Here is a 24,410-nt window from a genome sequence, read left to right on the forward strand (position 1 = left end):
GAATTTAAAATTGGGAAGTCAGGATCAGATCAGGAAGCCAGAATGAAAGGAATACCTCCTGATCATCCAGACTTATCATCCAAAACTGTCACAGTCCCCACTCATGGTCCCCACTTCTGCGTTGCTGTTCAGGTGGGGTTAAAGTTCCATATGGTTCCCTCTTGACATTCTCCTCCCATCTGGCTCTGAGCCCATGCACCTGTAATGTGGAATGAATGAGGGCTTCACTACTAGTCTCCTCTTGGCAATATGCCTGTGGCCCCTTTCATGCTGTCACAGATCAATTCCTCAGATAATTACCATGATTTGGAATGTCCAACATCCCAACCTAGCCACCAACCATCAGCCAAGATTGAGCTCTTCTGATTTCATAACACAGAGGAAAGTGCCAAAGATGGCATGGAAGCTTCAAGCCTGAGAGAGAGTGGGCAAAGAGGGACCGTTGCCATTCCAGACAGAGAATTGAAGAGCAGGTTTTGATTTAGGAACATACACATGATGGATTAGACAACTTACAGGCTAGGTGTATGATTCTAGTCAGACTTCTACAGGTAGTTGGGAAAATATGGGACTGGAGCTTTGGGGAAAGGACAAAGTCCCTCAGAGAGATGAGGTCTGATATTGTGGACATCCAGGAGGCTGGGCTATTTCTTGATTAATAAGCAGGATGCTCCGACTTCCCATGTTTCCTTCCACAATTCATAGCTTCGCGAGCCTTCCTTTCAGAGAGGCCGATGTCCTTCACAGAAGTCGAAACCCTTCTCCAGAGACTCAGATAAATGATTTTCCAATTTCTGCTGGTGGCAATTTAAATCCAACTTCTGACACTTGAAACTTACACAATCTTGGCCAAGTCATTTAATCTCAGTGGGCTTAAGTTTCTTTCTCTGTAAAATGACAGGATACTATTAGTTGGTTTCTTGGGTTTCTCCCAGTTCTAGATATGTGACATATTATCTTGTTCTGTCTGAGATGGAGGGCAGATCATGTAAGCTTAATGGGTTTTAGCGTCTTTGTAAAGTGGTTTGTAAAGAACTTGCAAACTTCTCAAATCCCTTCCAGATCTATACTTAGGATTTTATAAATAGTTTCCAGTAGAGGAAGTTTACAACCAATGTACCCCAAGACACTGGGCTAGCCAGCTAGTTCTCTGTTTCCTTGGCATATACCTATTTGGACTCTATAGTGTCTGATGATCTATCGGTGTGCTCAGAATTCATGGGGGAGGAATCTGCTTTCAATAGGCTAGATCCATTCTGATATTCAAAAAATGTTGGTGACTTCTCTGGGGACATTTTTCTTATGCTCAGTTTCCCTACTTTTGCTTAGGAGCTGTCTGAGACACTGATTAGAGGGATTCTAGCCTAAGCCATGCTAGAAAATAAGGAAAAGCAGCAGGAGTGGAAGGATGATGAATGCCTCTCATTTTGTTGCTGAAAATTCCCCCAGATCAGAAGGCAGTGAACCTCTATTGCTTCTAAACAGCTGCATATGCAAACAAGCATGGATCAATTAAAGAATGAAGCCATTTCTCTCCAGCTGTGAGCTGCTCATTGGGAAGGGGAAAGGGATCGAAAGTTGGAATGGATTTCAGAAAGCTCACTAAACCAAGTGAGCAAGGTTGTGGGAACACCAAGGAAGTGGCTGATTATTGCTATTCATTGAAGAAAGGTTATAGTCATCTTTCTAATTACTTTTCTTAAAGATGACTGCAGACTTTGTCCATGGATTGCTTGTCACAGAAGCTGGTCTACCGTTGTATAAATCAATAGATATTTGCATTTGGTCATACTCATTAGGGTGAAAGATGGTACCTTGCTATCAGAATAAAGCTTGTCTCATCAAACAATGGCAATAGAAACACTGGGATGACAGATTTCTGCTTCCCCTCTTCCCATGCCTTCATTCTTCTTGACCTCTCCCAATGTCAGGCAGAGATAATACTCTCTCATTCTGTCAAAAATCACAAGAAAACCTAAGTGTCATCTCTGGCCAACAACCATGAGATCAAGAGAATAAAAGGAAACACCTTCTTTATTTGAGACAAGGGATAGGTGGTTCTGGGTAAGACTGTGCATCTTTATGAATTGACAAGATGAGTCCTTTGTTTAAAATTTAAATTATATCCCTTTTCAAGTTATAAGAGATTTTATGCCTCTTAGTGGACTCTTCCTGTGGATTATTGAAGTAGCAGAATTGTGTAATGGTTCTAATAATTCTGGTTGTTGTGTCATATTTTCAACCAGGGTCTAGTGAAAGAATTTAGTTTGTCCCCAAGGATCAAAAACCAGAAATTCCAGCCTAGGAGTTTAAAATGGACCCAAGATATGGTATGGAATCATGGCCTGGCAGAATCCCAGAGGGGGACCTCAAAGACTCAAAGACAGGAATACCTTCTGGAGTGCATGAGAAGCAAAGACATCTGATGGTGACAAATTCACTGTCCTTCAAGTTCATTCTAGCATTGGAACATTTTATAAGCCTGTATTATCAGGCTTATAAAAATCTCTTTTACACAGCAATCTTTCAAAAATTGGAGGGCAGGTATTGTGATCCACTTCTACTCCTCCACCTCAGTCTTTTCTTATATATCTTCAATATCACCAGATACTTTAATACTTACGACACGTTCTCCATTCTTTTCATCATCCTGCTTGTTTTATCCTAATCAATGTCCTTCCTAAAAAGCATTGGCCCACTCTCTGATACATTCCTCCTTATGTGAGATGACCCTGGGCAGAGGACAATGGGCGTGATAATCCTACTGATAATCAATTAATCAATCAATCAGCAATCACTCACAAATAAGTTCATTCTGTGTCAGCATCTCCTTCATCCCATATTTTAGTCTCTCTTAATGTAGAGAGATTTTTTTTAGAGAGCTAAATAGCTCTCTCTCTCAAGATATACTATTTACTCATGCTTGCAGGTCCTGATGTCTCTTGAGGGAAGAGGTACATTATAAAAGCACTAAATGAGGAATAGTAACCTAGGATATGCAAACAAAGGGGAAGAAATGGAAAGCAAGGGACCCAGGTTGAGAATGTATTAATGTATTCCTGGAAAGATGTTGATAAGTGTGTGGAACAGAAATCTGATTTCATGATTGGAGAGGAAAGTAGTAATGGGGTAACTAAGTAAAATTAGGCTAGACAGGTACAACAAAATCTGACAAAACACTGTAATACTAATTCAGTCATTAACAGAGATTATCTGCCCACAATAATACCTTAAAGAAAGGAATGGATATGGATATTGAAGTGGGAAGATGATACGTAAATTACTTGGAGAAAAATGATTCCGGTAGGAAAAAAAATAAGGAGGAAAGAGATTTTGGGGAAAACAAATGTGTTGCCCTTCACATAGATAGGGTTTATTGCAGTGAGAAAATAGAAAGATGGAGATGTCCAGCAGTAGGATGAAAAGGATAGGATCATAAATTGGGAGGGGACCTCAGAAGCCATGAAGTATATTCTTTCATTTTGTGTATGATCAAACCAAGGCATAGATAGATTGGGTGACTTGGCTAGGGTCTGAGGCAAGATTTGAACTCTAGAATTCCAAAATTTAGACCTGACACTCAATGCATTATGCCACGCTATCTCAGAAGTGTTCTTAGCTCACGAGACAGTGCTTTTGGTATTATTGACACAGAGGTAATTACTGAAACTGTGAGTCAAGGAAAGGTCATTCTTGCCATTCTCTTTTCTCCATCCTCACACAGTAGCAGCACTGTGAAGTGGATTAATGGGCTTGGCAACAGGAGAGAGTCTTGGATGAGAATTCTGGCTCAAATTCTTCCCCTCTGTGTCACCTTGACATTGTTTCTCCTCTTAGCTCACTCCTTTGTGAAACAAGAGTAGTAACTTCAGTATCTCCTATCATTGGTTGGTGTAAGGGATGACCACTGTATGGCTTGAAGTGCCGCAGAAATAAATAAATAAATAAATAAATAAATATATATATATATATATATATATATATCACTGATTTCATTATTATCAGTTTGACATTGACTCCAAATCTACTTGATTGGTCATAGACTTAAGATTTTGGCACTTGGTGAGATTGTGAACTGCTTAGCCATCTTGCAAAAGCATTTGGAATTAGGCTAAAAACATGATAACATTATCCAGATCCTTTTAATTAACTTCTGTTCTATATCAAAGATGGCTATCAGCAGCAGGAAATGGCCCATGATAAGGTACAAAAACATGCAAAAAAAAGCATTATGTGATTGTTATTGGGTTTTTTTTAATAATCTTGAAATAAAAAATACGAGGAAATAAGGAAATACTTGGGGGTGGCTAAACGAATTGTGATACAAGAATGGAAAAGAATGCTGTGTTTATGTCTAGAATGATTTCTCTGAAGAAAATGCTGAGATATAGAAGGGAGGAATTGTATAAACAGATTCTGAAAATAAGCAAGAAAACAACACACAAAACGATTGCATCAGGGTAAGAAAAATCAATAGGAAGAGTCAAGAAGCCTCTTGCTGAATGGTCCTTGGCAGTTCTCTACTGTCATTAAAGGGCATTAACCCTCTTCCCCATGAACAATTAACACAACCTGTTCCCTTTAGGATTGTTCTTTGCATTGAGAGAGTAGGGAGGTAGGAATTTAAGCCTCAGCTGGGAAGTGCCAGTAAGATCAAGAGAAATGGTGTTAACATTACTTTTAAGCCAATAAATATTTCTTGATTCCCAAATACCAACCAAACTAATTCTCCGAACTGAATGAAGAGAAAAAAAAAAAACCTAGAGTGTGCTGTGGAATTGAGACTGGAATTTCCTGTCTAGGAAAGGAGCTGGCATCTACAGTAATAATTAAAATGTTTGGTAGAGTACTTAGAGGCACAGGAGGAGTTCAGAATCATTGCTTTAAGGTTTCTGTGAAGAAAGATCACTTCATGGGCTGAGGGAGATGAGGGAAGTCTCAGCCTAGTAGGTGAGATTTGCACTAAGAAAGATATTAGGATCTGGATAGGCTAAGATTAAAGGAAGAACATGAGAAAAGAACATAAATGAGCATCACAGAATTACTAAGTTAGGACCAGGGAGAGGAAGAACAGAGCAAGCGTGGTCTGGCCAACATTTGGGAAAGCCTCAAATACCTGGTTAGGTAGCTCTCATCTTGGTCAATAAGTTATCTGGAGCTATGAAATGTTTTTGATGAACGGTGCCAGACTTCATGAAGGGTGTGTATGGGGGTAGATTTCCTTTCAGTTTACATAAGAATTTGTACCAATGAAAACTTCCCTGTGATAAGGATTGCTTTGTGAGCTTTCTATTAGAGTAGGACTTTAAATAGAGAATTAATGACAAACACTTAGAAATGCTGGTTTTTCAGTCTCCAAAGACCCACTACTTTATATGAGATGGAATAGGATATATCGGGAGTCTGAGTTGGCCACCTTGAACTCAGTGGGGGCACATTCACACTTTTCACTGTTTGTTCCTCCAATTCTAGAAGAATGTTACATCTGAAGTCAAAAATCTCCTTGGAGCTCCCCACTCTGGGCTGCACAGCCTATCTGGTCTGTCTCTATGTGCTCAACAGACGTAAAGTGGTTGGATGCTTGAAGTCTGTACTTGTCATCTGAGCTGGTGACTCTAGATTTCCAAACTTTACTCTTAGCTATTTCTCAAGATCCTGTAGGGTACTTGAGGGTGGTTGTTTTATGTTTATCTAGATTTCCAATGCCATGTGCCATAATGGACTTTAAAGGTCATTTTAATTTATAACAAAACCAACTCTAATTTCTCTACTCGATGAATATTTCCAAAGTATTTCCCTTTTAACTAAATATCATCTCTATTTTATAAAGGAAGAAACTGAGACTTTGAGAGGTGCTTGGCATATAGTAGATATTGAGATAAAATGTATTGATTAATTGAAATTACTTTCTTACAACTAAACAATGTTGGTGCTTGGATTCAAACCTAGATTTCTAGTATTTAGGTCCCTTTTTATCTCTCAGGTCTTCCTTGACATGTCTTTGTAAAAAGAAAAAAAGCAAAACACTAAATTATTCATGTATTTTGGTCCAAATATTTCACTATTGGGACTATATCGCTAAAGGGAATAGAGCTTTCTGTTTGCCAAATCTTCATTCCTTCACCCCTTTTTAGTAAATAACACAAAGGAGGAACAAAAAAATTCTGGGAGAGAAAAAACAGACTATTGCCTACCAAACTGAAGGTCTACAGAGAAGCTGTGCAAATTTCATTGGTATAAGCCTCTGAAATGTGGACAGTCTATCAGAGCCATGCCAGGAATCTGAATCGCTTTCATTTGGATTATTTTAGGAAGATTCTGAAATTCACTCAGCAAGATAAGGTAGAGAGTACACTGAGGTGCTCTCTCAAGCTGAAGTGTCAAACATTCTCATTACTGCAGAGTGCAATGTTGTTTAAATGCCAAATGTCCATTTGCCTAAAAGACTATTTTATGGAAAACTTACACAAGGCAGGAACCCATGTGGAAGTAGAAGTGATACAAGGATGTTCTCAAGGTCTCTCTGAAAAAGTCAGAAATTTGTTATAAGACATGGGAGACACTGGCATAGGACCATTTAACATGGCAAGAGTGCATCAAAGTATATGAACAGAGCACAGTTGCAATACCTCAAAAGAAATTTGAGATGTACAAATTTAGAGACACCCCCTTCAAATCTTCATACAGACTATTTATTCTCAACTTCCCTTAGTATGACCAGCCTCAAATGGACACTTTGTACATTAATCTGAAATTATGACTTCATTTTAGTTCTCTGAACATCAAGGGCAAATAACAACAACAGATACTACAGAGAATATGATTCTCACTTTACAGAAGAGAATATTGAGACTTGGAGAAGTGAGATGAAATGTCCATTTTCACATCATTGTTAAATATTATAACTGGACCTTGAACCCACATCTCTTGACTCTAAGCCCAGACCTGTTATCACAAACAGCTAAAATGACTTCACAGGAATTTAGAATCAGGATGATATCATGGATAGACTGCTGGCTCAGATTCAAAAAGTCTGCCTGCACACCTCCCTCCTTTTCTCTCTCTCTCTCTCTGTCTCTCTGTCTCTCTGTCTCTCTCTCTCTGTCTCTCTCTCTCTCTCTCTCTCTCTCTCTCTCTCTCTCTCTCTCTCTCTCTCTCTCTCTCTCTCCCCCCCCCATATATATGTCTCTCTCTATGTGTCTGTCTCTGTGCATCTGTCTATCTCTCTTTGTGTCTGTCTCTGTAGCTGTATGTATCTCTGTCTCTGTGTGTGTGTGTGTATATATATATATACGTATCTGTCTGTCTCTCTGCGTATCTGTCTGTCTCTCTACGTAGCTGTCTGTCTGTCTCTCTACGTATCTGTCTGTCTCTCTACGTAGCTGTCTGTCTCTCTACGTAGCTGTCTGTCTCTCTACGTAGCTGTCTGTCTCTCTACGTAGCTGTCTGTCTGTCTCTCTACGTAGCTGTCTGTCTGTCTCTCTACGTAGCTGTCTGTCTGTCTCTCTACGTAGCTGTCTCTCTCTCTCTCTACGTAGCTGTCTCTCTCTCTCTCTACGTAGCTGTCTCTCTCTCTCTCTACGTAGCTGTCTCTCTCTCTCTCTCTACGTAGCTGTCTCTCTCTCTCTCTCTACGTAGCTGTCTCTCTCTACGTAGCTGTCTCTCTCTACGTAGCTGTCTGTCTCTCTACGTAGCTGTCTGTCTCTCTACGTAGCTGTCTGTCTCTCTACGTAGCTGTCTGTCTCTCTACGTAGCTGTCTGTCTCTCTACGTAGCTGTCTGTCTCTCTATGTAGCTGTCTGTCTTTCTATGTAGCTGTCTGTCTCTCTCTCTCTATGTATCTCTCTCTATGTATCTGTCTCTCTCTATGTATCTGTCTCTCTCTATGTATCTCTGGCTGTCTCTATGTGTGTGTCTCTCTCTATGTATGTCTGTCTCTCTGTCTCTGTCTCTCTTTCTCTCGGTGGAAATTACTTGTTGTGCATATTGAAAGATTATTGAATCTTTTATCACAATCTGGAATTATTCTCACTTTTGGTGGAGGATATGATTTTAGTCTTTCCAGTGATGTATTCTATTCTGCTTCTTTTTAGGTTGAGAGAATGGTAACCACAGGATGGCAGAAAGGGCATCTTAATTACTCATGCAATATTCTGATGTGGTGGTGATGAAAGAAAGGGATGAAGTCTTTTCCCTCAGTATCATTTCAAAGAACTTTCCTGTTCCCCAAAAGTTATTCCCCTGGGGTAGTGGCAGCTTTTGATGTATAGCTTTATAATAAAAATATAATTTAGAATGTATCTTTACATCAATCCTTACCAGCATTAAGTACAAAGAAGATGCAGATTTTTCCACATAAACACACTTAAGAAGGGAAAACCATTCTTTCCATTAGGGATGGAATTGAGGGCTTGGTTTCCTCCATTAGGCAGCCTCTGGAAATCAAGGAGGCATAGAATTTCTCTTACCTCTTGGGAATAAGCATCTCTTTTTAAATTTTTTTTATTTTTATTGATTTATTTACCTTTTATTAAAGCTTTTTATTTACAAAACATATGCCTGGGTAATTTTTCAACATTAACCCTTCCAAAGCTTTGTGTTCCAAATTATCCCCTCCTCTCACCCCTTCCCCTAGATGACAGATAATCCGATACATGATAAAGATGTTAGAATATATGTTAAATCATATATATATATATATATATATATATATATATATATATATATATATATATATATATATTATATATATATATAAAATACATATTTATACAATTATCATGCTACAAAAGAAAACTCATATCAAGAAGGAAAAAAAACTGAGAAAGAAAACAAAATACAAGCAAACAACAGCAGAAAGATTGAGAATTCTATTTTGTGGTTCATATTCAGTTTCCACAGTTCTGTCTCTGGGGATAGATGGATGGCTCTCTTCACTGAACAGTTGGAACTGGTTTGATTCACCTCATTGTTGAAGAGAGCCACCTAACCTCTTCCACTCATTAACTAGTCTGTTTTTTAGCCAGTACCAAATGGTTTTGATGACCGCTATTTTATAATATAGTTTTAGATCTGGTACAGCTAGACCACCTTCATTTGCTCTTTTTTTTTCACTAATACCCTTGAAATTCTTGACCTTTTGTTCTTCTTGATTAATTTTATTATTTTTTTTAGGTCAGTAAAATAGTTTCTTCGGAGTTTGATTAGTATAGCACTAAATAAATAGATTAGTTTAGGTAGCATTGTCATCTTTATTATATTTGTTGAACCTATCCAAGAACATGTGATATTTATCCAATTGATTAGATCTGACTTTATTTGTGTGGAAAGTGTTTTGTAGTTTTTCTCGTATAGTTCCTGACTTTCCCTTGGCATATAGATTCCCAAATATTATACTATCAACAGTGGCTTTAAATAGAATTTCTCTTTGTATCTCTTGCTGTTGGATTTCATTAGTGATGTCTAAAAATCCTGATGATTTATGTGGCTTTATTTTGTATCCTTCAACTTTGCTAAAGTTGTAGATTATTTCTAAGAGTTTTTTAGTTGATTCTCTAGGGTTCTCTAAGTAGACTATCATATCAACTGCAAAGAGTGATAATTTGGTTTCCTCATTACCTATACTAATTCCTTTAATATCCTTTTCTTCTCTTATTGCCAAAGCTAGCATTTCTAATAGAATATTGAATAGAAATGATGATAGTGGGCAACCTTGTTTCACTCCTTATCTTATTGGGAATGGTTCCAGTTTATCCCCATTATATATGATGCTTGCTGATGGTTTTAAATAGGTACTACTGACTATTTTAAAGAAAAGTCCATTTAGGGAATAAGCATTTCTTGACTGGAGAGATAATTGTGTTCTCCCACATATTTAATTATCATTGAATTATACTTATTTTCCCTTTCTTCTCCATTCTTTCTCCATGATGTGGAGATGATTTGAAAATCTCCAAGGATGAGCACAAAATCTATGAAATGGTCTCCAAAGTAGTCTTCCTTCTTCCAATCCATTCTTATCTTGCTGCCAGAGAAATTTTCCTAATACTCATGTAAGATATAGCAGAGAAATGGAAACCATTTCTGCAAGCAGAAATAAAATCCTGAAAAGCCTATCTCTGTGAGATTTTAGGTGATGGAGAAACTGAATGAACCTTAAAGAAAACTCATTTTGGAAGACTCTTCCAAGAGATGATACCAAACAGGGCCACAGAGGAGAGGAAAGAGCCTATGCTCATGATTCAAGAGAGAACAAGCAGGAGGGAAGACAGCTACGATGGAGACTGGAAAAATAAAATGGAATCAGTGAGAGTTAGACTGGCATATAACTTGCATTGAGTATGAACTGGAAAAATGAGTTGTCATCAAATCTACCCCCAAGGAAAAGTATGTCTGGGGTGGACCAATGATTTCTGAATTGTCCATTTTATATAAATGAGAGAGATGGCTATTTTTACTGGTCCCTGCTGCACCTCTTTTCTCCTAGAAAACTTCTATTATTAAGCTTATAGTGTTTCTATTGTTCAGATTTAGTTTCTGTTTAATTAGTAAAGAATGCTTGCTTAAGATAAAGTTTTGATTGATCATAGAAGCTCCTGATTTGCCAGCTTCATTATTGTGAATGGGAAACCAGACAGAAAAGGTCAATGGCCAGGAAGGTGTGAAATCAATAGAGAGAAGAGGACAAAGATGATAAATCCTTTCCATTGGAATTGACAGGCTTTAGACCAAAATGAGAGTAAATTTTAATTTCTGCCATATCTTCCTTCAAATTCAAAAAAATCCAAAGTCATGAGGATCTATACATGTGGATCCCTCTGGGCACAATTGATTTGAAACAGTTGTGTTAGGGCCAGAGTCTGGGTAAACTGGATGGTTCCCTGGAGGCAATTTGCCTCAGGCACTTCAACTTTTTTTGTATTCTTTGCCATCCCATTAAAAGGAACTCTCTAGGATCTTGAGCTCAGAGCCAGTGTGTGTTGAATTGAGCACAAGGTGGGGAAAGTGGCTCCACCCACCAGAAGGAATCAGCTAGTGTTATTTTTTTTTAAATCAAATACCTTCAACTCCAGTTCCTGCTATAATATGCACATCACTTTTTCTTGTGCAGAGTTCTACAGCTCCCTACTAAGTACTAAATACAGCCAGTAGTCTTGCCTCTCATTCAAAGTCTTCCAACATTTTTCTTCAGCCATCCCCCCATTTCTGTTCTAAAACTCTAATCTTAATTCTGTTGTGTATCCCAGTCCAATGAGGTGGTTCTCTTTTCTGGTCCTTTGTCCTAGATTCTCGTTTGTCAGAGTTCTCCCTTCTCCATCCCTGCTCACTAAAAGTCCTTTCTTCATTCAAGAACTAGCTTGGAAGCCCAATTCTCTATGAAGCTTTCGGAAAGTGGATGTAATTTTTCCCCTTTCACATTTCACAGAGTATCTTGTTTGGGTTTCTTATTCATATGAGGAATAAATATTTAAATAGAGCCCATGATGCCGCTGGCACTGTGTTAAGTGTTTTTACAAATATTGTCTCATTTGATCCTTAAAAAAAAAAACCTCTGGGAAGTAAATGGCACTTACCCATATTTTACAGTTGAGAAAACTGAGGTAAATAAAAGTTGTGACTTGCCCAGAGTCGCTCACCTAGTAAGTGTCTAGGACTGATTTTGAACTTGGGTCTTCCTGACTCCATTGCATCACCAATTTTCTATCATAGTGATTTGTGTGAGCTATTTGTGTAAGAGGAAGCTTCTACCTACCTCTAGATTGTAAGCAATTAGAGAGCAGAAAGTATGTATCATTCATCTTTGCATATCTTTCTCCTACTGCAAGAAAACTAGGTGTTTAATTAATATTTGTTGAATTGAATTGAATTGCATTAAATTGAAGATACAAAGTATTCCTAATTAAAATGCAAATCCATTGAAAAAAAAAATGGAGTATGTGTGATCCCCAAGCATCTCAAAACTGTATCTATTGAATGAATTATGTTCTCTTGATAGCTCTAGCATTTGCCTTATATACTTTCTCCATCATTTTTGGATGCAACAACCACCTCTAGTTTCCAAGAATTTAAAGATGCCCAGGTGCTGAAAACCACGGTGTCCCTGGGAAACTCCTGGGTCCAGCTTTTGGCATTTTAAAGGCTCTATGAACATCATAGATAAATCTTAAATTCCAGCTCCAATTCCAGAAGTAACCCATAGGTTCATAAGTATGAAGTCTCTTCAGGGGTTCCTGGGGTTACTACTAAACTCCATCCCCCTCCATTTGTATCTTATTTTAAATTTGGTTTTAATTCTAACCCGACTTTACTATAAATAGCCCAACTTGTCTGCTTTGTTTGACAGAAATGATGAATCTCTGCAGAGATATACAGCCAACATGAAATGTGCATTCAATTAAAGCAGAAAGGGCTTCTCTGGGGAGGGTGGTTTCTGTCTTGTCTCCTACTTTGAATATTCTAAAGCAGCAGAGCCAATCCATGCTGATTTCCTTCTTTGCTGCCACAGCTAAAGGGTAATCCTAATTGAAATAGTTCAGCTCCTTAGAAATAAAAGCATCCCGACTTCCAGGGGAGCTCCCTGAGTCCCAGGATTTCATTAAGTGACAGATCTGTGAGTCACTTCTATGTGGGAAACTCACCCCGTTTTCTCCTGATTTAGATGTAGAAGAACCCCATTAATGAGACACCTTGGGACAGTCTTACAGTCTAAGGGAAAGAGCCCAGGCTGAGGGACAAAGGCAGTGGCTTTGAATAGGACTTTGCAATCTTTTAGCTCTGACTTTGAATAAGTCACATTCGATCATTGGGTCTCTGTTTTCTCATTTGTAACAGCAATAATGTTATCTGTCTTACCTACTACCTAGGACTTTGGGGATGAGTAGGGTAGCTAGGCAGCAGAGTGGAGAGAATGCTGACCTTGGAGTCAGGTCTTAGATACTACCCTGTGACCCTGGCCTCCCATCTCTTTGTCAGGAAAGCTCCAAAGTGGGGTCACCCATGAAACCACTCAACAACAATAACATCATGAGGACTAAATAGTCACGGATAGGATTTGAAACCTGCATGTGTTCTTTAGAAAAAGAAAAAGAAAAAAAGAACACAACTCAAAACTGAGTCTGATCAAAGTTCCCAAATTGGAAGACTAGATTAAATTATTTTTTATATTATTACAATGCTGGTCATGTAGCCAGGAAGAACTAAATTAAATCAGCTCTTCCTAGTACCTGGACAGGCATTTATATTTTGACTGCCTCAGTTTTCTCACATGTAAATGAGGATAATAGTACAATCCTCTCAGGGCTGTTGTGGGGATTACATAAGATTATATAAGGTACTTAATAAACCCTTTTTCTCTTCCCTATATTATGATCTCCTCTGATGGTCTGCTGAAGCCTATGGATCTCTTCCTATAATGAGAGAAAGAGAAGAGGAAAAGGAGGAGGAGGAATAGGTAGAATAGGGAAGGAGGAGGTGGAGATAAAAAAATATTTTTAATGTAACAAATACTGGGGTTCAATTAGAAATTAGTAAGAATAAGGATGTAATTTTTTCTCCATCATAGTCATGCACCTGAAATCCATCCATAGTTTCTGCACTCCAGGTTAAAAACTATCACTTTAGAGAAAAAAGACAGTGAAACTGATTTTTAAGTCCCTCAATTTATTCATTTGGAGACATAAGAGGGAGGAAAATTCTCCAACTTTCTCCTTTCTTTCCCTTTAAAGGAAACAAATGCAATAAGGGATGGAAGCTTAAAGCCAAAAGGAGGGTTACTTTTCTATGTGCCAAAGATGTTCCCCATCCCATTTGGGACATGGGGGAGACATCAGGAAGTGGAAGGTGTCTTGTGCTCCCACAGATCAAAGCCATTGCTTTGAATAGATGTAAGATGTCTGGCTCAAGTCCTGCATCCTTCCCTCAGAGGATATGCTCAATCAAACATGGTGGCGACTAGCTTCTGTTCCCTTTAAATGTGCTACCATTGGCCACAATTTCTGTCAAGCTAACCAAGTCACAGTTCTGCCGGCAGTATTATAGAATCTCTGCTCTGCCAAATTCATTGGATTATAAATTCCTTGAGGGCAAGGATTGCCCATTGCTTCTTTTTGCTTCCCCAGTTTAACACAGTGTCTGGCAACGTGAAGGTGCTTTATACATGTTTATTGATTGACAAACTGCATTCATTTAAATTATTTCAGGTCCAGTCAAGTAAACAAGCATTGATTCAGCACTTACTATGTGTCAAACGCTGTGCTAAATGCTGGAGATCCAGTGAAAAGAAAATGAACAAACAAATGCACTTGCTCGCCATCCTAGTCCAGGGAAGTAAAATGTGTGAAGAACTGAGGAGTGAGTGAACAGCAGGAACTGTCCCAAGTGTCTTTGGAAATTTAGGAAATTCAATTAAATCCCATGAAATATTTTTATTTAGATTTACAGATCTATCTTTGTTTCCTTCCTTCCTTCCTTCCTTCCTTCCTTCCTTCCTTCCTTCCTTCCTTCCTTCCTTCCTTCCTTCCTTCCTTCCTTCCTTCCTTCCTTCCTTCCTTCCTTCCTTCCTTCCTTCCTTCCTTCCTTCCTTCCTTCCTTCCTTCCTTCCTTCCTTCCTTCCTTCCTTCCTTCCTTCCTTCCTTCCTTCCTTCCTTCCTTCCTTCCTTCCTTCCTTCCTTCCTTCCTTCCTTCCTTCCTTCCTTCCTTCCTTCCTTCCTTCCTTCCTTCCTTCCTTCCTTCCTTCCTTCCTTCCTTCCTTCCTTCCTTCCTTCCTTCCTTCCTTCCTTCCTTCCTTCCTCTTTTTAGATTATAGAGGTTTAACACTGGGAGGGTCTTTAGAGAACATGAAATTTAGTCTCTCATAGAACAGGAAACTGAGGTACAGAAAAATTAAGTGAGTTGCCAGGATTATGCAGATAGTAAATGCCAAGTGGTATAGTGGATACAGCTCTTAGCGGGGAGTCAGGAAGGCCTGAATTCAAACCCAGCTTCAGGCACTTGGGCAACTCACTTAATTATGCTTGCCTTAGTGTTCTCATTTGTAAAATGAGCTGAAGAAAGAAACAACTCCAGTATCTTTGTCAACAAAAACCCAAAGAGTGTCATAAAGATTCCAATATGAGTAAAATGACTAAAAGTGATATAGTGGAGGCAAAATGGGATCGTAGGTTTCCCTTTAATGGGCTCTGTACTATATATTCACATTAGAAAAATGCTAAATGAGACAGTACTTAATTTTGAGAAAATCACTTTATGAGAGTTGATGGGGGGGGGGAAGCAGGATGTTTATTGTAGTACTTCTGAATAGGGGAAGGAGAAATTCTATGACCCAAGTTGTTAATTCAAACTTGGAAATCCAGGAGACTAAAAGAATAAAGTACATAATTCTCAGAGTAACATTCAAAGACTTCCTGATGCTAGCTTATCTTTCCAGACTTTATTTGTTGTTATGCTTTGTTAAGGTATTTCTTTTTTTGTTTATTTTTGAGTATCACTATCCCTTCCAACTCCCAAACTCGCCCTTCTAATAAATAATCATAATTAGAGAAAATCAGAAAATGCATTAGTCAATATAGACATTGTATAATGTTCTGCCCTCCTCATTCTACCTTTCAGCTAGACTGAGCAAGTGTTCTTCCATGATTTTCCATTCCCTGGCTTACCTTGCTCAGGCTGGCTTCCATACCTGGAACACTTTTTCTTCACCTCTGTCTCCTGAAATCTTGATTTTCATTCAGACTTCTCCTGATCAACAAAAATGTGTTGTTTTGGTGGTTGTTGTTGTTGTTGAGGAGGAGGCAATTGGGATTAAGTGACTTGCCTAGGGTCACACAGCTAGAAAATGTTAAGTGTTTGAGACTACATTTAACTCAGATCCTCCTGACTTTAGGGCTGGTGCTCTATGCATTGTACCACCTAGCTGCCTTCATCAGCAAAATTGTTTGAAAACTGTTAGCAAACAAATAAAAATGAATGAGATAAAACAAACAAAAACAAATATTTTAATATAGTTTGTATTTATGCAGATATATACTTTTCACTTCCCCCACAAATTCACAAGCTCCTTTAGATTAAAGCTTGTTTTTTGTCTTTTTCTTTCCTTAGTCCTGTGCCTGGGGGAATACCTGCTGAACTGAATTAAAATTGAACCCACCAGTGGGGATGTACATAGTGTTCCAACAAGTGGCAACTTCTCCTGTCCAGCCTGAGAGACGGAGCCCTTCTGATTGCACCCAGGAGCCCCACAAGAACATGCTCAGCATATCTCCAAGGCCTCTGCTGGGTTGAGTAAGTTCACAGACATAACTTTCCTTAAAGTTTTGTTGATTGAGTGAAAATTGGTTTCTGCTCAGATTGATTATCTAATATGATAGAAAAATACACAGTCTGCCAACAAATTCAGATGTCTACGAAAATGAAACTGCCTTTGCTTGTTGTCCAGTGAGGCATTTAGGATCTTCTCTAGATAATGATATCTGCAGATGACAACAGAGATGAGGCTGCCCATCAACTCCCGCCCCACTCTCCCCTCCCCTCTGCAAATTCTGAGGGCAGCACGTACAGAAAGAACTCAAGAGTCCTTTGAAAGCTTAGCAACAGATTTAGAGAAACTAATTGATTTCAACAGGGTTTTTCCCCCCATTAAAATGGAACTTTACTTTAGATTTGAAGAAACAAAAAGCATACAAGCTTTGTCTCTAGGGGAAGGAACAGAAAACAAAGAAAAACAGGTTCATATGACATTTAAAAGTGATAAAATTTAAGTCTAACTACTAATAACAACAACAAAGTTGTTTAGACTGCAAAGTGCCTATATAAATTCCCCTGAATTCCTGTTATTCTTTCTATGGCACTCTCACTTACTTCTAGCCCTTTGACCAATAGGAAGAACTCTCATCTATTTCTTACATCCTATGGTACCATTATCATGATCACCATATACCCATCATCAACATCTCCTCCTCATCACCCTATTTGATAAAATTTGGAAAGATCAATAGCTATTCACATATTTTCCCATTGATTACTTGGTTTACTCGTAGAATAATATTGCACTCTGTGCGAGAGTTACCAATAAGGAGAGACTTAAACTTGGGCAAAACCATAATGGTCATCATGCTCAAATGCCCCATGATAAGAATGGGAAAAGTTAGGAAAGGGGACTCATTAAAGGAAATATAGATTGTAAGTAGTAGAAGCAGACTCATTCCTCTTTCTACTTTGTCTCTTCTCTACTTATCTTAATTATTCCAACATAACTATATTAAGTGCCATTTCTGGTGACTCAGTAAAAAAAAAAAAAAAAAAGTGTTGAACTCTGAGTCAATTAATCTGATCCAATTTCAGATACTTACTAGAAAAACACTTAACCCCCTTTCACCTCAGTTTTCCCATCTCTAAAATAGGGATTATAATTACATTTCTAGAGTTGGGAGGATCAATTAATGAACATTTATTAAGTACCTACTATATCCTAACAGCATATAGGCATTGCATTAAATGCAAAAGATACAAAGAAAGGCAAAAGATTATTTCTTCTCTCACAAAGCTCTCAGTCTAATGGAGAGCTAATAAATATATACAAACTATAAAAAAGATAAATTGAAAAGAACAGATGGTTGGCACTAGAAATGAGGAGAATATGGAAAGGTACAGAAGGTGAGATTTGAGCTTTAACTTGAAGGAAGCCATGGAATTACATCATTGGGCAAAGATAGTAAAAAACAAACAAACAAAAAAATAAAAACAAAAAACAAACACACAAAGTGGGGAAGGTTAAAAGGATGTTATTTGTAAAAGCATTTTGTAAACATTTAAATAATTTCTAATTTTTTTGTCATTTCAGCTATTTCTGGCTATTTGCGACCCCATTTGGGAGTTTTTTGGTGAAAATAATAGATAGTTTGCCATTTTTTTCTTCAGATCATTTTACTGATGAGGAAATTTAGGCATACAGAATTAAATGACTTACCCAAGCTCACACAGCTAATGCTTGAAACAGGATTTAACTCAAGTTTTCCTGATTATAGGCCCAATGTTCTATCCACTGAGCCACCTATTTACTCAACTATTTAAATTGTTGTTAGTTTTATTCCTATTATTATCTTTAGCAATTACTAAACTCTTCTTTACACCAACCCTACAGAGTGGGATTTTCAAGGATTATGAATCCACTTTTACAATATAGTAAACCAAAGGAAAATCACTGGCCCAGTTACTCACTTAATGTCAGCTACTATGCTTAAACTAAGAGCTGTGGTTATGACTATGAAAGGGAAGCTATGCTTCCCAACAGTCAACATCCCTTCATCAAGAACTAATCTCACTTCTTCTTTGGGCAGGATGGCTAAGCTGATGTAGGAGAACTATTCCCTTAATTTATTCCAATAATATTGCTGAGGAAAAGCTGGAAATATATAGTTAGTTAATTGGATAACTGAATGAACTGGAAAGTCATTGACTGGCCAAGCCCACAGAATAATCCTGAACAAATTCTGAGGGAATCCAGGGATGTGCAAGGGATTCTCTTAATATGTGTAGCACCTTTGTAGAAAGAAAAAAAGTACAGGCGGGAAGCTTATTAGATTTGGAGATGAGGTAATACAAAAGGGGATAGGTAACATGCTCTTAAGATCCAAAAGATTAGGCAAGGTGAAAAGCTGGAGTAAATCTAATAATATGACATTTAATAGTGATAAAATTTAAGTCTACTAACAGCAACAACAAAGTTGTTTAGACTCAAACTTATAAAGGTTATCGCATTTAATCTTCACAACCATCTCAGGAGATAGGTGCTATCATTATCCCTATTTTATAGATGAGGATACTGAGGCAGTATCTCACAGTTACATAGCTAAAAACTATTTGAGAGTAGATTTGAATTCTGGTCTCCCAGACTCCAGCCATTCCCAGCAGTGACCACTATATCACCTGGCAGCCTAATGACATGAAACCCAATGCAGTGTGATAAGAGTTGTCAAGAGCTTGGGCAGTTGGAGGTTACCACAAGAGCAGTTAGTGTCACATTAAGGAGCTGTGATTTTTCTCTCTGTCCTGTATCTTGGATGCAGCTTGGACTCCGCAGAACATCAATAAGCATCCAAAGGAGGACAGTCAGAATGACCAAGAGCTCCAAGCCATGGGATGGGTGCATAAATGGGCATACTTGACCTGAAAATAATGAGATTCTAGGATGAGAAAAATATGAGAGCTCTTTTTAGTACATTTGTGACTTTCATACAAAATAGCAATTAGATGTGTTGTATTTGGAACCGGAGGGCAGAGCTGGAAGCAATGGCTGCCGAGGGTGGGGAGATTGCAAGGAGGCGTATTTTAACATATTATATATAATAGTTGTAATTAGTAAAGCCAAGCTTTTCAAAATTTGGGCTACTCAAAAAATAGGCCCTCCCTGTAGTCTTCACGCAAGGCTTAGACAACCATATCAGGTATATTGTTATGATGGAGACATGGGGGCTCTCACTACTGTGTCCCCAACTTTGAAATTCTATATTTTATGATTGAATTCAATCCAATGAAAATCAAAAATAGGAATGTGAAAATTGAGAAGGGCCCATGGATAATGCTTAGGGATCAGACCCAGCTTAGAATCCTGGCTCTGCTCTCAGTAGTGATTGTAAAAGGAGGAAGGGGAATGTCTGCTTTGTGTCCTTCCTTGCAATGGGATCTGCCTGTCATTGCACCTCATTAAGGAACTCCACAATGGGAAGAATTAGGGATGATGAAAAGACCTGAAGTCCCTTCCATCATCTGGAAGCAGGGACTATTCAGCCTAACTGACTCACTGCTCTTTTAGAAGCTGGGACACAAGACATTTTAATTCCCCTGAAAACATTGTTTTTCATCTGCCGGCTAAATGGTTGTAACCTCCTGGAAGAGAGACGCTTTTCTTTGAAGATACAATAGTGCCAGGGCTTTGAATTCTCTTCAAAAGGTTAGAGGCAATTAAACCATATTGAAGGGGGGCCATTTAATTTTAGATCTTTTATTAATTCTCCATCATTGTTTGCTAGACAAATGACTCTGATGGAGGGTCACAGAGAGTTCAGAATTGCCAACCAATTCTGAGGATAGCCTGGATTCTGGCAGAACTTTTCACCACTAAACTCATGGGTTTGCAAAAATCCCAAGTTAACTTCAGTTGCCTGTTTAACTTGGGGAGAAAACTCTTAAATCACAAGCCAAAGAGATCAGTGCCTCTCCCAGAATGCCCTGCTATGACAAGTGGCTCCATTCACTCAAGTATATCCTTACTTTCAGAATGTTGTGGAAATGAGGCAGGAAGGTGACACAGTGGATAGAGCACTAAATCTGAAGACAGGAGGATACGAGTTCAAATCTGGTCTCAAACATTTATCTGTGTGATCTTGGGCAAGCCATTTAGCCCCAATTGGAGGGAGTCAAGAGGAAAACTGTTCAAATCTGAAGTCACACTTATTCTCTGTGTAGCCCAGAAAAGCTGCTAAACCCCAAATGAAGAGAAATGGGAAGAGAGAAAATGAAACTGTTTTGTAAGGAGCTAAGACAGGTTCTAGTATCAATTTTGACCAGAATTTGCCATCTGACCTTGACCAAAGTCTTTTTCTCTCTGGTGATCATTCTTCCCTATGAAACAAAGAGTAGATATTAATGATAATATCTATCATTAACATAACACTTTACTACTTGTAAAGACACTTTACAGGTAATGGTAATATTTCACTGGATTCTCACAATGACCCTTTGAGGTAGGTGCTATTATTGCCATCCAGCTGAAAACTAAGGCTAAGACACAGGGTCACATAAAATTCAAAACTCACTTCTCAGGTCCAGTCTACTATTCTTAAGGCAACCAGTTGAACTTTCTCAAAGTTTTGCCAAATTAAGTCTTAGGAATCTGGGCTCTGATAAGGCATCACTGAGTTTCCAGGATCAAAGAGTGGTAACAAATAAATGTCTCCCTGGAGAGTGGTCTTTAGCAGAGTACCTGACTTAGCTATCATGGGCCCCCACCACTCAAAATTTTTATCATGACTGGAATGGAGACTTAGACAAAGCTAGTCACATTTGCAGACGAAGCAAAATTGGCAGAGTTAACAATTCTGACTAAAGAATGAGGATTTCATTGAGGGACTTGAAGGCTGAGCAGAGTGAGTGGTGAAATGGGCTTTAAATGGCTTGAGGGAAAAGTCCTACAATGGGCTTCAAAGAATGTCCATTCAATTTCATCAATGCTAATTGCTCTTCTCTAAAATTTATTAAGGATAGAGAACAATCCTCTAGATGCCCTTCACATTTCCAAATATCCTTTGTATCATCTGTGGAGATGGCCTCCTGAGGGGTATAGTCGAGCAAAAGGACATCAATTATATATAGGTATAGACATATAGACCCATTTACAGATAGAAACAGACAGAACTCCACTCTAGTGAACAATCTTCTAGGGAGGGTCGTTTCCAAACTAGTCCTCTCAGCCTGCGTGATCCTTGGGTAGAGATATCCAGTTCATATCTACATTTGTACTTGGAGCCTGGTAGAGCTTGCCAGAGGCTATTCTCTATTAGTATGGATTTTGACTGCCATTTCTTTAGGAAAATAAGTCACTAAAGGAAGGTTTTACTGCAGAAAAATAGTTAATAATAATTAGCAGAAATTCTTGGAACTACAAGTTAAATAATTGTGAAGATCTGAACATAGTGGGTATTTAACAATGTAGGAAACAGAACTAGTGGCACAGTTAAGAGTGACAAGTCTGGAGTCAGGAAGATTCATCTTCCTGAATTCAAATCCAGCTTCAGAAACTTATTGAGTGTTATTCCAGACAAGCCACTTAAACCTATTTGCCTCAGTTTCTTCATCTATAAAATGAGCTGGAGAAGGAAATTGCAAATCACTTTAGTATCTTTACCAAGAAAACCCTAAAGGGCATCAAAAAAGTTGGACAAGATTTTTTTAAAAAGCCTTAACAATAAAAAACTATGGTAGAAGAAAGGAAGGGAGGGAAGGAAGAAAAAATGAGAGCTGACTATTTGTACACAGTTTTAAGGTTTGCTAACTATTCTAGATGCATGATCCAACTCAATTTTCACATTGATTTTATGGTGATATGTCAACTGATATTATTCTTATCTTACAGGTGAAAAAGCTGTGGCCACATGGTCCGTAAGTAACTAAGACAGTACTTTTTTACTCCTATTGCAATATGTTGCTTCTGCAAGTAATAAAAGGATGGGGGGAAGGCAGAGTAAAGAAAGGAAAAAAGGGGAAAGAGGAGGAGACAGAGTGAGAGAAGAAAGAACAAAGAGATAATTGGAAATAGGGAGGGAAGAATCCTTTCTCCTTTAAGTCTCTTTTCTAGGTCAAGAGAAATTGTGAGTTTTATTTGTCATACTCCTAGTACAGAGGCCTTGTATACCACAGCATGCACTTAATAAAGAAGCTGAGGCAAGATAGAGATTAGAGAGTTTTTAATATTTTATTAATTGGAGAATATAATTGACTGGACAAGACTCTCGTCTCAAAGTATCCAGTGACGAATGTGAGAATCCCAAGTCTTTTTATATCTTTTTTTGAACAAAGAAAGAAAAGAGCAGGAAAGTTTTTTTATTTTGTTTTTGTTTTTGTTTTTTTTAATACAGAACCATTTGGTTCTGTCATGATGGGGGGAAGCTATAAATCCTTACTAAAAGACAGAGTCAGGATATTTGAATAAACAGAAGGAAAGATATCAATGAGGTATCCGGGGTAGCCTTACCTTTTGGAATATTTTAGAGGGGGCAGTGTCATAAGTTCTTGAGGCATAAGGAGCCAGGAGCCAGGAAGTCTGATCTCCCCTTATCTTAAGCCTCACATTGACAATTTATAACCTTAGAGCAAATGGTCCTCAGTCTTAATGAACCAGAGCGGGGTGGTTTACAACTAAGGGGATTGAGGCAGAACAGTTAAGGAAACTGAGTCAGGACAATAAGGGAAACTAGTGCAGGGAAACTGAGCTAGAACAGTTCAAAGAGACTGTGGCATAGCATGATGTGCTGAGTCAGATGGTCAGAAAAAGTCCCCAACTTTTTTGTGCCCAACTGGATCTTCACTATCAGATATATGCCCAGAGAACACTAAGGGTTTTTATGTGGCCTCCATTCCTGTTTTGCTCCTAGGAAGAGCCTCTATTTTGATCTGTGTAATACTTTGTTTTCTTGGTTTCAGGCAAAGAAGAAGCTCAGGAAATAGAAAGATGCTGTCAGCACCTCTGGGAGGCTCACCAGTACCCCAGAGAGAAAATGGATTCTGAGTTCAGCAGTCCGCAGTCTCCCTGTCCCCCTGAGCCTCTTTTCCATTCACTGAGTCTCAGTTTGGAGCCCTTCTCCCATTTAGTATCTAATGGGCCCTGGGTCTGGGGATGCTTCATGCATCTATTGTCAGAGGCAGATTACATTATGTCATTTATAACACAAGTTTCAAAGGCTTAGACTTTTTTAAGACTCTTAGAGAGGCAGGTGGGAAGAAAGTCCTCAGCTCCTTTGTTCTTTCAGCAAATTCTACAATATACAAGTGATCACTAATCTTTTGGGGAGTTGGGTGAGACTTCACCGTTGGCAAAACTCTGTCCTTATCAGAGCAAGATGTAGCTGCTGCCGATGGCTCCAAGGATCAGCTGTATTTTCCTTGTATTCGCTTAGCACAGGGTTTTGAACACATCACAGATTTCGAGTTGCATGGAACCTGAAAGTTCATCCAATTTAGCCTCCTCATTTTACAGGATGCTTAATTCATTTTGAATGAATTGTCTCAATTTTCAGGTGAAAAAACTGATCTATAGAAGGGGAAACTTCACCAAAATTGCATAGCTTGGACATGGCAGAACCTGGTATCAAACCTAGGAGAAAAGAAATTACCTACAGGATGGAGAGACAGTGGGGATTGAAAATGGATGGTTTCCCCAACTCTTTGATCTCATAATGCCAAATTATGAATGATGTTAATGATTTGACTCAATAATAACAATTATCTCCCTTAAGACAATACAGCAAAAGAAAAGACCCCAGTTATTAGCTAGAATCCCATGTCCATCTGTGTTTCCAAAATGTTTGTTTCCAACAAAAATAGATATCAAAATATCAGCAAACTGAAGGAGTTCTCAAAGGACTCCCTATATCTAGCCAACACCTAGGTAGTTTTAGTTTTTTTTTTTTTTAATTTTTTTATTATAGCTTTTTATTTACAAGAGATACGGAATTTTTCAACATTGACCCTTGTAAAACTTTCTGTTCCAACTTTTCCCCTCCTTCCCTCCAACTCCTCTCCCTATATGGTAGACTAATACATGTTAAATGCAATATATGTATACATATATTGTATACGTATTTATACAGTTACCTTGTTGCACAAGAAAAATCGGCTTTAGAATTAAAGTAGAAATAACCT

The 24,410-nt window shown here is 38.3% G+C and overlaps 1 long non-coding RNA gene across 1 annotated transcript in view; it reads left to right on the plus strand.

Annotated features, from left to right (window-relative positions):
* The window catches only part of LOC141543202 (uncharacterized), an 81,452-nt gene extending 57,302 nt beyond the window's left edge, over positions 1-24,150 (plus strand). Inside the window, exons 2-4 of the long non-coding RNA XR_012482375.1 lie at positions 16,095-16,277; positions 22,126-22,151; positions 23,193-24,150. This is a non-coding gene — a long non-coding RNA (uncharacterized LOC141543202). The remainder of the gene's footprint in view (positions 1-16,094; positions 16,278-22,125; positions 22,152-23,192) is intronic.
* The last annotated feature ends 260 nt before the right edge of the window (positions 24,151-24,410 follow it).

This window comes from Sminthopsis crassicaudata, chromosome 5 (genome assembly GCF_048593235.1).
Source record: "Sminthopsis crassicaudata isolate SCR6 chromosome 5, ASM4859323v1, whole genome shotgun sequence".
NCBI lineage: Eukaryota > Metazoa > Chordata > Mammalia > Dasyuromorphia > Dasyuridae > Sminthopsis > Sminthopsis crassicaudata.